This window comes from Sinocyclocheilus grahami, unplaced genomic scaffold (genome assembly GCF_001515645.1).
Source record: "Sinocyclocheilus grahami isolate Dianchi unplaced genomic scaffold, SAMN03320097.WGS_v1.1 scaffold667.1, whole genome shotgun sequence".
In the NCBI taxonomy this organism is placed as follows: domain Eukaryota; kingdom Metazoa; phylum Chordata; class Actinopteri; order Cypriniformes; family Cyprinidae; genus Sinocyclocheilus; species Sinocyclocheilus grahami.
In genome coordinates this window covers 192,667-205,874 of record NW_015505846.1, presented here as the reverse complement: position 1 = coordinate 205,874, position 13,208 = coordinate 192,667, and positions in this window count along the sequence as shown.

Genomic DNA, 13,208 nt, shown 5'->3' with positions numbered 1-13,208 from the left:
ACATCTAAACTTCACTGGTGCTTAACAAATCTACACCTAGCCTGGAAACAAACAACACTAGAAAAATTCTACAAGAAACATATTTGGACACATTTATTGATATTTTTAAAAAACCTTACTATAGAACTATCTCAAATATAATCGGAACGTATTATACCATGTCAGATTGATTATCAAATGCCCTAGCAGTAAATGCTTTTAGACTAAAATAAGACACGAGTCATGTTAATGAACTATCTATCCATATATTCTCATGATTTCTGAGTGACCTGAGTGTGATGTGTGTATGTCGACTCTGAGCAGGGGACAAGCTTTATTCTTTTGTATCCTTGAACTCTGATTCCTAAGTTGCCTAGCAACTGTAACAGCTGAGACAGCCTTGATCTTGTTGTTTAAACCATTACAACTAGGTGATGTGAGAAGTGGTACCATGGTAACATTCACATTCAGTGTATCTGAAGCAGGTGTTCACATTGGCACATGTCAGAAAAGCCATTAAGACTCTGTCTAAACATTCAAGCTGTTAGATAACGATATATTTTTTTAAATCAACAGAAATTAAGTACTGTATTATCTTCAGTCACCATAATGTTAGCAGCCATAAACCATTTAAACTGTTTTGCAGCAAAACATTTATTTGAACCATTTTTACAGTATTATTCTACATCCTATCCTTATCCAATTGTTTTTCAATAAAAAAAACGATATATTGATTGATTTTTTTGTAATTTTAACTTGATTTTAAAACATGATTATATTTACAAAATAAAAAAATTATATATATATATATATGTATATATATATATATACACACACACACACCCAATCACATATGTAAGCGGATTGTCTCTCTCTCTGTGTGTCTGTGTCTGCGTGTGAAATTATCATAGATAATAATAATACACACTCTTCATTCCACCATTAAGGACAAAATAGGGCTAAAAAATAACCCCAAGGGAATATAAACTAGCATCAATATGGCAATTAATACTGACAATAAACATGTAGACATGTTTATTATTTGTACAAAGCTCAGATTTGATTTGGCTGTTTAGCTGTCACAGTTTTTGTGACCACATTGAGCTCAAAGTGAAAGCCAAAGGCGTTTGCCCTTCAGACTTGTTTGTTTCAGATGAGATGTGCTCTGTGTGTGTTCTGAGAGAGAGCATCCATGCAGGTATGATCACAACCCGCCGCTTTCTTCCACCCTGCCAAGTTGAAGCACACACTTCTGCTTGATAGTACACCTGGACACCTCGAGTCTGATTCGTTTAGCCTGCGTGTACCAGCCGTGAAGCATTGCTCTCCGATACGAGATCATCCTTTGTGGCACTTTCAATTCAATTTCACCAGCAGCCCGTCTATCAGGCATCATTAGTGAGACATTTCTCATGGGATTAGGTGCTAATGATTGTGGAAAACTTTTCTAAAAACAACATTACCCAATACAGCTTTTCAATTATTTTCCATGGATGCGATCTCTCAGTGCATACGTGCTTGTGTTTGTTATATGTGAAAATCAGGCCCACATGCAATCTGTAGCTGCTGAATTCTGTAGAATCAGAACACTGTCAGTTTCAAAAATCTCCTTCTCGTTAAAGGAAGAGTTCACCCAAAAATTAAAATTGCATCATTATTTACTAACCCTCATGCTGTTCCAATCCTGTATGTACATAAAAGATGTAAAAAAAAATTATAATAATAAAATAAAAAATGAGACCTCAAGTATACCTAAAAAATGTTCCAACCCCATACCCTCCTCATGAGGGTTAGTAAATATTTACAGAAATGTTTATTTAATAAATCTAAATCAGTATGACTTTGTTGGAACAGAAGATGTTTAAAATTAATTAATTAAAATTAAATAAAATAAAATGTAAAATTAAAATTAAATTATGAATTCATGTCCCAACCCCAACAAGATGGTGAGTAAATTATGTCAGAATTGTTTATTCAATATTCTGACTAATATGATTATGCTTTCCATCTCTGTTTAACACATTTTACCATGTTTAAATACATTACAGAGTTTTCCCCCAAAATTAGCACAGAAAAAAAGCTCATTTTCATCTGGGCCTGGTACAGACAAAGATGGGCAGTATTTTAATTAAATATATTTAAAATACGTATTTAAGTTGTATTTTGCTGGACAAAAATAAAAAAAATCAAATGTAATTTGTAATTAAATACTTTGAGAGACAGTATTTTGTATTTGAAATACGTAAAATACCTAAGTTTCATTTTATTCTCAGATAATACAATATCTTTCTTCACCTGTGTTAATAGTACTGCCAACTATAGCCTATCACAGTTTTTGGCTAGATACAAGTGAATATGACATCCTGGAACTCCTCAACAGTTCAACCCAAATATTCAGATATGTGCAGCACATTTTATGGAGGACTGATCCTGGAAGAGTAGATTACAATGCCGGCTATTCTGACTCACAGACTGTAAGTACGTTTTCATATTTAAAGAATTTGCCACTGACGATTCAAACGTGAGTTTTGAGCAGTGTAGAGTAGCGCTTCTTGTTTGTCATTTCTCCGATCACAAATGCAGACATGGTTTTATGTTTACGCTGTGCGATGCATTATAATCCGTAATTATGTCCCCACTGGATGCAACAAATGCCTCGTTTATAATGGGTTTTAATGTTTTTGTCTCGTCGCTCCGGCCAGACAGGGCATTACAATATGGTAGGGGCGTAACAGTTCCGTCACACGCTTGAGGTATTCGGCCAATCACAACGCACTGGATAGCTGCCCAATCAGAGTACACCTCGTTTTTCAGAACGATGAGCTTTGTAAAAATCGACGCGTTTCAGAAAGACGGGGCGTAGTGGAGAAACAATAATGTACAGTATGTGGAAAAGAATGTGTTTTTTGAACCTTAAACCGCATAAACACATTTCATTACGCCAAATACACCAAATATTGTTCTTTTTAGCAACATCATATGACCCCTTTAACACGTGCCTCTGGCCACATGATCCAAACAGACCCCAGCTGTGTGAGGGATCGTCTCTGCAGCTCTGGACACAATACAGCAATGGCTCTCCCCATGTACCCACGCCTCGCTTGAAGCCAAGTCAGCATTTTAATGCAGATGGTAAACCACTGAGTGCGCAGTGAACCTTCCAGCAGGCTCGGTGCGGTGTGCTCGTAAGAATGAGTCCTCTTCATTAAGCTGTTGAAGGAAATTAAGGCCGAACTTTGATCATGGCCCCAGCCTGCCAGGACCCAACAAGCAAATCTCTCTCCAGACTATAAGCTCTCAAGGAGCTGGAATGCAGGCATGGCATAGTGAGAGGAGAACAATGGCTCTTGGCTGTACTGTGGACTTGGACATTCTGTTCACCAGGGAGTAGAGCGGTGAGGACTTGTGCCACAAATGGCCTCCATGCGGCATGCAACTCATTTGCTGTTGGTCTTAAAGCTATTTAATTAAAGTCATTTCAAATTTAGAACAAGTAAATGATGGTAAACAAAAAATAAAAAAAAACTTTAAAAAAGTAGATAAAACAACATAAAACTGCATAAATAATAAATAAATAAATATGTAATAATATAAAAATAAGTAAAGAAAAACATAAAGCAATATAAAAAATCTGAATAAGTCAATATTTATATTGTGGCACAAACGGCCTCCATGTATAATTAAAATTTTTAAAGCTATTTTTATTTTAGAACAAGTAAGGGGTAGTGCCAACTGGAAAAACCAAACCAACCCAAAACAAAACAAAACAAAAAATTGTAAAATAGGAAGAAAAACAAAACATAAATAATAAAGAATAACGCAAAGTAAAATAAATACATTAAAGTAAAAAAAAAATACACATAAAATAAATATTAAAACAAAAAAAGCAAAGCAAAATAAAAAAATATATAAAACAAAATATAAAATAATCTAATAAAAAATACTTTAAAAATATTTTGAATAAGTCGATATTTATCTTGTGGCACAAATGGCCTCCATACGGCATGCAACTGGTTTGTTGTTGGTCCTAATTTACATTTTTAAAGCCATTTTTAAATTGTAATGCCAACTGGAAAAACAAAACATGCAAGAATAAAATAAACACATTTTAAAAATAGGAAAAACCAACAAACAAAATAAAAAAAATAATAAAAAGTCAGAAAAGCAAAATTAACATTTAAGACATACAATAATTTAAAAATATATTTTGAACATGTCAATTTTTATCTGACTGGATGTGCGAACACAAGACAACACAAAAAAAGCCCCTTTCACACAGAGCGTTGATCCTGGAAAATTTCCATAAAATGGCCAGAGTGCCTTTTGTGTGAACACAAACACGTTCCGGGATTGATCCCGGGAAAGATCTCTGGATGAGGACCTAGTAACATTGCCGGGATCAGTCCCGGAACAAGCCCTGTGTGAATAAAAGGCAGGACCAATGGCGTAAAGTGTGTGTCTTAGTGACGATGCACATTATTTTTATTGACTATTTTTCCAGGTGTTTTATATGCAGATCAACATTCATGACAAAAAAATATGTGTAGAGATCAGGGAGCTCCTCACTATCCACACTGAAGCTGAGATCGTTCACCAGCATTATGGAACGGTACACGTCACATCGTAATGTCACGCATCTTTACGGCATGTGTGTGAACGTAGCAACAGATTCCAGAAAATCACTGGCAGTGTGAATGAACCAAAATCAAACGATCTAGGGACAAATCATGGGACACATTATCTGTGTATTTTCCAGAATCTCTGTGTGAAAGAGGCTTAATACAACAATAATACGCTATTCTATTCTACAAAAAGATATCCTCTTTTATTCTATTCTCAATAATAAGCTCAGCTATTTTCCGTCACACATCAACTCCCTTCATGCTCACACGCAACATGATGGAGCATTACTGTTTAGGGCCATTGGAAAGCTGAGATCTGAGTCAAGTAGAGGAAGAAACTGTGGGCTTTCTTCTGTCTTGAAGTGCTTGGCGTTCCTTACCTCTGACACATGGTACTTGAACCATTCATATGTTTCTGTGTCGGTCCTTCTTCACTTCTCTTTGGTGTGACCTGTGGAGTATTTGAAGCCGGTTTCTTTGAAGACACTCTGAGCACACTGATCTCAAGGTTTCCATCCTGACAAGCCATTCAACTCATTCATATTTACATTTCTGTCTTAGCACTTGTGTGTCTTTCTATAGAGGGTGACATAGTAGAAGAGCTGGTGAAAGCCTCCATGAGTTTGCATTGTTCTGCGGTAACCAAACACCTCTTCTTTAAAGCTGCCCCTTTACAGCCTGTCATGTGGAAGGAATTTACACACCTGGCCTCAAAGAAAGTTATTTGTGGCACTGGTTTGGGTAGGTTTTCAAGGTAGGAGTGCTACACCGGATGAATCTCTAAATGTTAAGAGCGCATCAACTCAATTGCAAAGCCTGTAAACATGGCACAATATCATTTGGGCCAGATTGAAAGCTCATTCACTCAATTCACTGGCTTTTTCATCTGTACTCAAAGGCACATGATTGTACTTTCAGACATAAGAGTGATCTCATTGTTCAGGCTGCTGATCTGTGACACAAATGTAATGTCCCTATTCAGCAAATCACACAAGCACTATATTCACAAATGAACAAGTAACAAGGCCGAAAGCGCTGGTGTTCAGTTGAACTGAAGAACAGAGGAGCTAAACTTGGATCCTTGTGAGGCTTTCTTTAGTACATTAGAACAATTGGCCAATATCAGTCAAGACAAAAACTGCCTATTCTGTTTTTTTGGAGGTCAGATTCCTATAGAAGCATCATGAATGTTGTCTTGTATTGTGTTTAAAGCTTCTGTGTCGTTTCTGCTCCTCTAGTGGTGACCAAAGACAAACTGCAGAACCGAACAGTCTTTTTCCTGTCTGTTATGGCTTACAGGTGGTCCCGCTCTTAAAAACCTAAAGTTATGTTGGGTGTAAAGCCTGTAATTTTATGTTATGATATATAACAGTTAAGAGGACTGATAATAAAATTCTATACTTTAATGTTAAAAAAACATTACAAACCAAATAGTTTAAATTTAGGCATCACAATATTTTAATGTATAATATGACTGATAAATATTCATGTTGAGATTTGCTAAAGATTTTACATTATTAATAAGTTATATATATATTAATAGTAAAAAGTGTTATTATAGAGAAACTTTCATTTTAAGTTTAAGTAGATGACACTAAATATAAACAAAGATCATAATAAGCTTCCAATATCAGTTGATTTAATTAAAAGTCAATCATTGATATGGTTTTATTTTAATATTATATGTTTTATATATATTTTTATGCATATAAATATAAATAAAAATGCATATAAAATGTGTTGAGCTCAGCAGACATGGGCTCCAGTTTTATTCTCTATTGAATATATATACATATATATATATATATATATATATATATATATACAGTACATATAAAAGAACTATAAAAGTATTGAAAATGTGAAATAGTAAACTATTCCTTTAACATCCATAAAACTCATTGAGAAGCTTTAAACAGAAAAGGATAAACTGAGAAATAAAAAGAGAAAGCAGTCCACTAGAGATACTGATGGACAAAAAGAATCTACGAGCAGTTAATCCCATAATAGTCCATTAGGTTTTAAGAGACACAAATGCCCCATTATGGCTGGAGCTGGAGTAAAAGAAGTCATCCATCACATGGACAATAAAAGCAAACTGATCAGTGATCGGAGAGTGCTGCCCACTGCCATCTCTATCCCAAAGCTTTCACTGTTTATGGAAGCCCAATTATGTCCTCTGACAAGTTGCAGTGACTGCCCGCCTGCCCCATTCAAACATTAGACCGCATGTTATCGATGCATTAGTTATTAATTTGGGCAGAAAAATACTTTATAATGAGCTCAGCAGACATGGGCTCCAGAAGTCTCCAACGCTGCATCAGATCGACAAGCCTTAAAGAGATAGTTCCACCAAAAATACAAAATTTCATTATTTTCGCACCTTTATGTCATTCCAAACCTGTATGCTGCTACTAAAAAAATTGCACGAAGATTCTTTAAAATATCACATTTTTTCATCCACAGAAAACCAAAATCAAATCATATTGGCTGAGAAAAATACGGCAGAATTAAAATTTTTGGCTGAACTGAAGAGAAAGGAAAACTTGAAATCGCATCATATGACCCCTTTAAATGAATTAAGCCCAGCTTTCAAACATCACCCAACTTCTGTCTGTCAGTGTTTCAGATGAATTATACATTAGTTCACAAACACGTTGACAGGGTGAATTCAGTTTGTTGTTTCCCTTCTCTGACAGTTCCATCACCTGTCACTCAGCTCACATGAAGACTGGCCGGTTTCAGAGAGCTGATTGGCACCGTCTGACTGCCCCAAGCACCCTCTGTTAGTGTCAGACATTTTCAACTGGTACAGTGCCAGCTGTTCTCATTTTTATTTCCACTGTGAACATGAAATTAGTCAGGTCATAGTATGTAAATTCAGAGATCACAGTCACCTGTCACACTCATATTGTAGTTGCACTTTGCACCAGTCTCTAATGCAAATTTTCATTTTAACTTGCTGTGAGAAACACTATTATAATTAAATGCTGTGAATTTCTGCTTCGCCACCAACTACAATGTTCAGTAAAATGTCTGAGTAATCAAAAACCAGTAGAAGATAGTGTGGTGTGTGCTGCCGAATGTTCAGCAGTTCATCCCTGTGTTACTGTTTTAAAAACTAACAAAAACATTAAAACAATTGATGAGCTCCAGCATACACTGTGCCATCTTTCTTCAGAAAATCTGTATAATCTATCTTAATTCTATCTTAATCAAAGTGCTTAAACTCACAATTAAATTTTAAATTTAATTGGTACGTCATTTAGGCATAACATTTTCCTTTTTTACCCTGTTCTTCCCTTAGTTTGTTTCAACTGAATCAGCCAGTTGAATCATTCACTCACAATCCTCTTCCCTTAGAATCCATCTACAAGTATTGTCCACTTAGTTTATGGACTGTGCTGTTAAAATGCTGTGTAAACAGATTGTGTTGAAAAGCGAACAGCTTCCCAAATTAATTACTTTGAGGACTCAGGACTCCTGCTCTGGACCAATACCAACGTCCAACATTGCTTATTCAACACAAAGACTTCACCCTTTTCTAGTTTATTCAGCATTTTTGAGTATTTGCAATGCCAAAAAGTGACCATTACCAAAATGCAAAAATGGAGAAACACGTAACGACTTCATCCAGCAAAATCTGATCACTTCATACAAAGCGTATCAGTTTTTATTACATGAGCCGGGCCTACCACACATCCTGAAATTGAATCAAAGCCAACTGATCATGAGTAATTAATATATGATTAGACAGTTGTAGACGACAGCCGTTTCCCGGCAGCAGACGGAGGGAGCGGGAGAGCGGGAACGGACAGGGTGCCCGTTGAGCTTGCGAGGCAGCCTTGCACAGCTGTGAGGCAGAGATGACCCCTGCCTCACTGCTCCTCTGGCATGGCACACACGCCATGCATGGCTGCTCCCAGGAAGAGGGAAGCAGGGCCGCTTTTGATGGCCACAAACCTTTAATTAGCCATCAGGGCTGAATTTGGCCCAGCCGCTGAGGGCCACCCCCTGCCTGCCTGCACTCGCTGCTCTACAGCTGTTTTTCCATCGATGGGCGCTTAAAACAAGAGCTCATCACCAAGCCTTCCTGATGCCACTCTAACTGTTATTGATGAAGTTGCTGGCACGCAGTCAGCCTTGAGGTCTGTGCTTTTGTTCTTGACAGTGCACAGTTATTTGTCTTTAAAGGAGTAGTTCACCCAAAAATTTGCTGACAATTTATTCAGGCTATCCAACATGTAGATGAGATTGTTTCTTCATCAGAACAGATTTGGAGAATTTTAGCATTACATCACTTACCTCACCAATGGATCCTCTGCAGTGAATGGGTGCCGTCAGAATGAGAGTCCAAACAGCTGATAAAAACATCACAATAATCCACATGACTCCAGTCCATCAATTAACATCTTGTGAAGTGAAAAGCTGCATTTTTCTAAGAAACAAATACATCATAAAGGCATTTTAACTTTAAACTGTTGCTTCTGGACAAAATATGACTCCATAATTCACAATGAAGCTTCCACCAGTGGAAAAAGTCTTCTCACATCAAAATCCGCCAACATTTAGTGAGTTTATAGTGGTTAATAGCCTACTGAAACCTGACAGTGAATTTTGACTTAAATCTGTCTGTTTTATTGGCATGTTTTTGAAATATCTCTTTTTTTTAGTTCCAATGATAAAAATAAGGAAATAAGACATCCAAGCTTATGAATATATACAAGCAATATATTTTAAGAACAATACATCTAGCAGCCATAACAAGACACTATTGGCTGGCCACTTTTTAAGTCAAGAGCATGATGGGAACACAAAGCAATACAATAATTTGTACCTCTATACAGACTTGCTGTTCTTTGTGAACAATAACTTTAAGAAAAAAACAACAACTTTGTTCCATAATACAGTGTTCTGACAGAGCTGTTTTCTGGACTGACCTACTTTGCTGTTTATTCCTGTCTTTTCATGCTTTTTTCTGAGAGAACAGTATGGCAGAATTCCCTCCCTGACTTATCTATCTCCAGGAGCCCAGGTTTGTGAGCACTGCATCCACAAAATGATAAATGACTATTAGAGTGCTTATTATTCTACTTTCCAGTAACATGGCATGTTGAAAAATTGACTTAGAACCCCTGCCATCATCACACCTTGTCTGTTCTAACAGTCTATCCTCTTTTGCATGTTGCATTACCATCAATTTCCATTATACAACAACTGTTAATACTGCAGAGTTATACATTTCTATATTAATCCTTTCTGCACAGGTCATTTTGACTTTAACACTGATGTACTGCAACCAGCATCACCTTTTCATAACCATTCTCACATGATGGTAATATTTAAGTCTTGGCCACGCCCATCCGTTTCTTCCTGATGAAGAGGCTGCTGAAATGGAGATATTCATGTAGTCACGGCAGAATATGAAAAAAAAACTGACACCAGAACCCAACAGATCTTTATGGATTGCATCACCCTAGAAAATTGTCTTAAGTACCCTTGTGGTCATAAATTTACATAAACCTTGCAGAATCTGCTAAATGTTATTATTTTGTTTAAATAAGAGGAATCATAAAATTGTATGTAGTTTTTGTTGTTAATTCAGTAGTGTGGTTATTATGTGAGTATAGGAGAGCATAAGTCTAAGTGGACGTCCATGACATGCGGAGTCCCACAAGGCTCAATTCTTGCACCACTCTTGTTTAGCCTGTATATGCTCCCACTAAATCAAATAATGAGAAAGGACCAAATCTGCTAAAACATTAGTCACATTTAAATGCAGACTCAAAACTCATTTATTGAATGAGCACTGTGCAATGTCCGAACTGATTGCACTATATTTTTGGTATAATCATTTTCTATTCTTAACTGTTTTAAATTCATTTTAAACCTCTTAAATCAAATTTTCAATCCTTTTCAAAGTTTTTAAATTCCTTGTTTTATTGTTGTGATTATTTTTATTATTTTCTTTTCTTTTATGTAAAGCACTTTGAATTACCATTGTGTATGAAATGTGCTATATAAATAAACTTGCCTTGCCTTACTGGCCTAAATAATAAGATATATTTTTTTTAAAAACACTCTTTTAAACATTTTTATAATGTTTATAGTGCTTCCAGTAAATACAGTATAATTAGTAAATTTTACAGCTGGAAATTAGAAATATCTTGGCTTCTGATAGATCAATTGTTAAAATGTGTAAACTGAGCATGAAAGGGTACTTTCTATACTATATTCTACCACACCTATGGATGAATGAGGTCGAGCAATAAGCAAATGGTCCTATTGACTCACATGGATGTTTGTTTATTTTCCTTCAGGTGAAATTCCAGATCATTGTGAGTGACTGCTATGACTGAACATTTCAAATATTGTTAATTGTTGAGTAGAAATAGATGGTTTAAAGATGGGAACAGAAACACAATATATACACAAAACACAAACATTTCTGGAAAATGTGTAAATTCTGCCTCAGTACATTACTGCAATACTTATGAAGATGAGTAGTTCAGGCACATATCAGTTTCCAGTTGAAACAATCACTCATGTGCACAGATTACCTTGAAAGAGTCTTCGGTCATGTCTCACATGTGAACGGTGCATTAGACAATGTGAGAATCAGATGGAGTGTAGGTAAACGCTGCCACTGTAATTAGCTGACAAGATACAGCAATTGGATAAAAAAAATGATAGCAGAGAAAAGATGTCACTGTGTCACACAAAAATGTAGATTGACTGTAAACTCATACAGACTAGCATTTTTTTAAGTCATAATTTTTATGTAATTAAAAAGTTACAGACCACTCCCACCTTAGCAACCGTTGTCATGATCACATCAGCACAAGCAGCTTTACAGTATTCTTGTCAGCATTTATGTGTTTAGACTGCTCTGCCATGACATCAAAAGTCCTTACTGTCATTTTCCGGTGAAATTCTATTGTTTATATGAGATCCAAACAGGGATGCTCCACAATGCCAATGTCAGCCTAAACGGAAAGCTTTTTCCATGGATGACCACCATATGTTAGGACAGCTGGTTAATCTGGACACACTGGGTGTCATGGAAAGGCTTCTCAGCCAGCATGGTCCATCTCAGGAAACCACACCAAAAACATGTGTTTCTGACAAACTCTGTTAATATCACTTTGGTTGGCTTCTTTCTAAAGGAATATGCTAATTTTTTATGTATTTTCAACAGTTTGGATGTGATAAACTTGATACCTGACCTTATTAGTACGTAAAGTCTGTGGCATTGCTGAAATGATATTACAGAAGGAATGACACTTCAAACTGGAAAGATAATAGGAAGAAAGCTTATCAAACAAATGTAGAAATGGGGGATCGGGTATGCATTTTGTTAACCTGTAATAAATTTTTAACTGACAAATTTGTAGTGCTGGAAAAAAAAAGAAAAAAATGTTATTGAAGAAAATAATATTAGTTATAGTCCCATGGTTGTACTTAATTTATGCAATAGGTTGTTTGCAATCACGTGATTCTGATGCAGCGCAAAATTCAGATGGAGGGCAGGAAGTGAAAAGCAGAATGGATGAGATGGAGGAAAGTCCATACTGTACTGGTTTAGACACTATTACAAGAGAAAGGTATAAACAGAAATTGACAAAATATTTTGGACGTGATCCTAATGTTATGAAGAGGAGCGATTTTTCACTGCCATCGAGGCAGTGGATATAGGCTAAGCAACTAACCCTGACTGCAAACAAGCTATTTCGAAAGTGAATACTGTATTTATATGAGGGATGCGGGATATATGTCACTCGTGAAACTTTGCTGCATAAACAGGGTATGTGGCCATTGGTCCTGTTAGCAGCACGTAAAACAAAACTTTTATTCAAATTCTAATTTGATTATAGCCTAGAAAGCGAGATAATAGCGCTTCCATATAATCACTAAAAAGCTGTCACTCACATATCGCAATCTCACAATGTTCTATTATAATCAATGAAGCTGCACATAAAATATCTTATTTACATCGTGTCTACGTGTAGCGTTTGGCATTGAGTGAATTCTGACTGTCTCATGCTGAATGCGTTAGAGTTGGCAGCCCAGTGTTTGGTCCTGTTAGCAGCACGTAAAACAAAACTTTTATTCAAATTCTAATTTGATTATAGCCTAGAAAGCGAGATAATAGCGCTTCCATATAATCACTAAAAAGCTGTCACTCACATATCGCAATCTCACAATGTTCTATTATAATCAATGAAGCTGCACATAAAATATCTTATTTACATCGTGTCTACGTGTAGCGTTTGGCATTGCATTAATTCTGACTGTCTCATGCTGAATGCGTTAGAGTTGGCAGCCCAGTGTCTATTTATATATTTCTTAATTAAATATCTTAATGTATTATTAATATCTTGATATATTATTATATCTTATATTAACCATTTGCACACACAAGCATTATCCGACTCAATACCCGACTGCAGATGCAGATTTACAAGCTATTTTTCTTGCGTTTTTCAGTAAATTTCTTGCCTTTTCCTCCCTTATGAACAACAACATTTCCGTACACGATAAAAGCTCCTGGTGGTTTCTTGGTTTGAGGCGATTTGATGCAAAACATAGGCATTTTGAGTTTCTGCT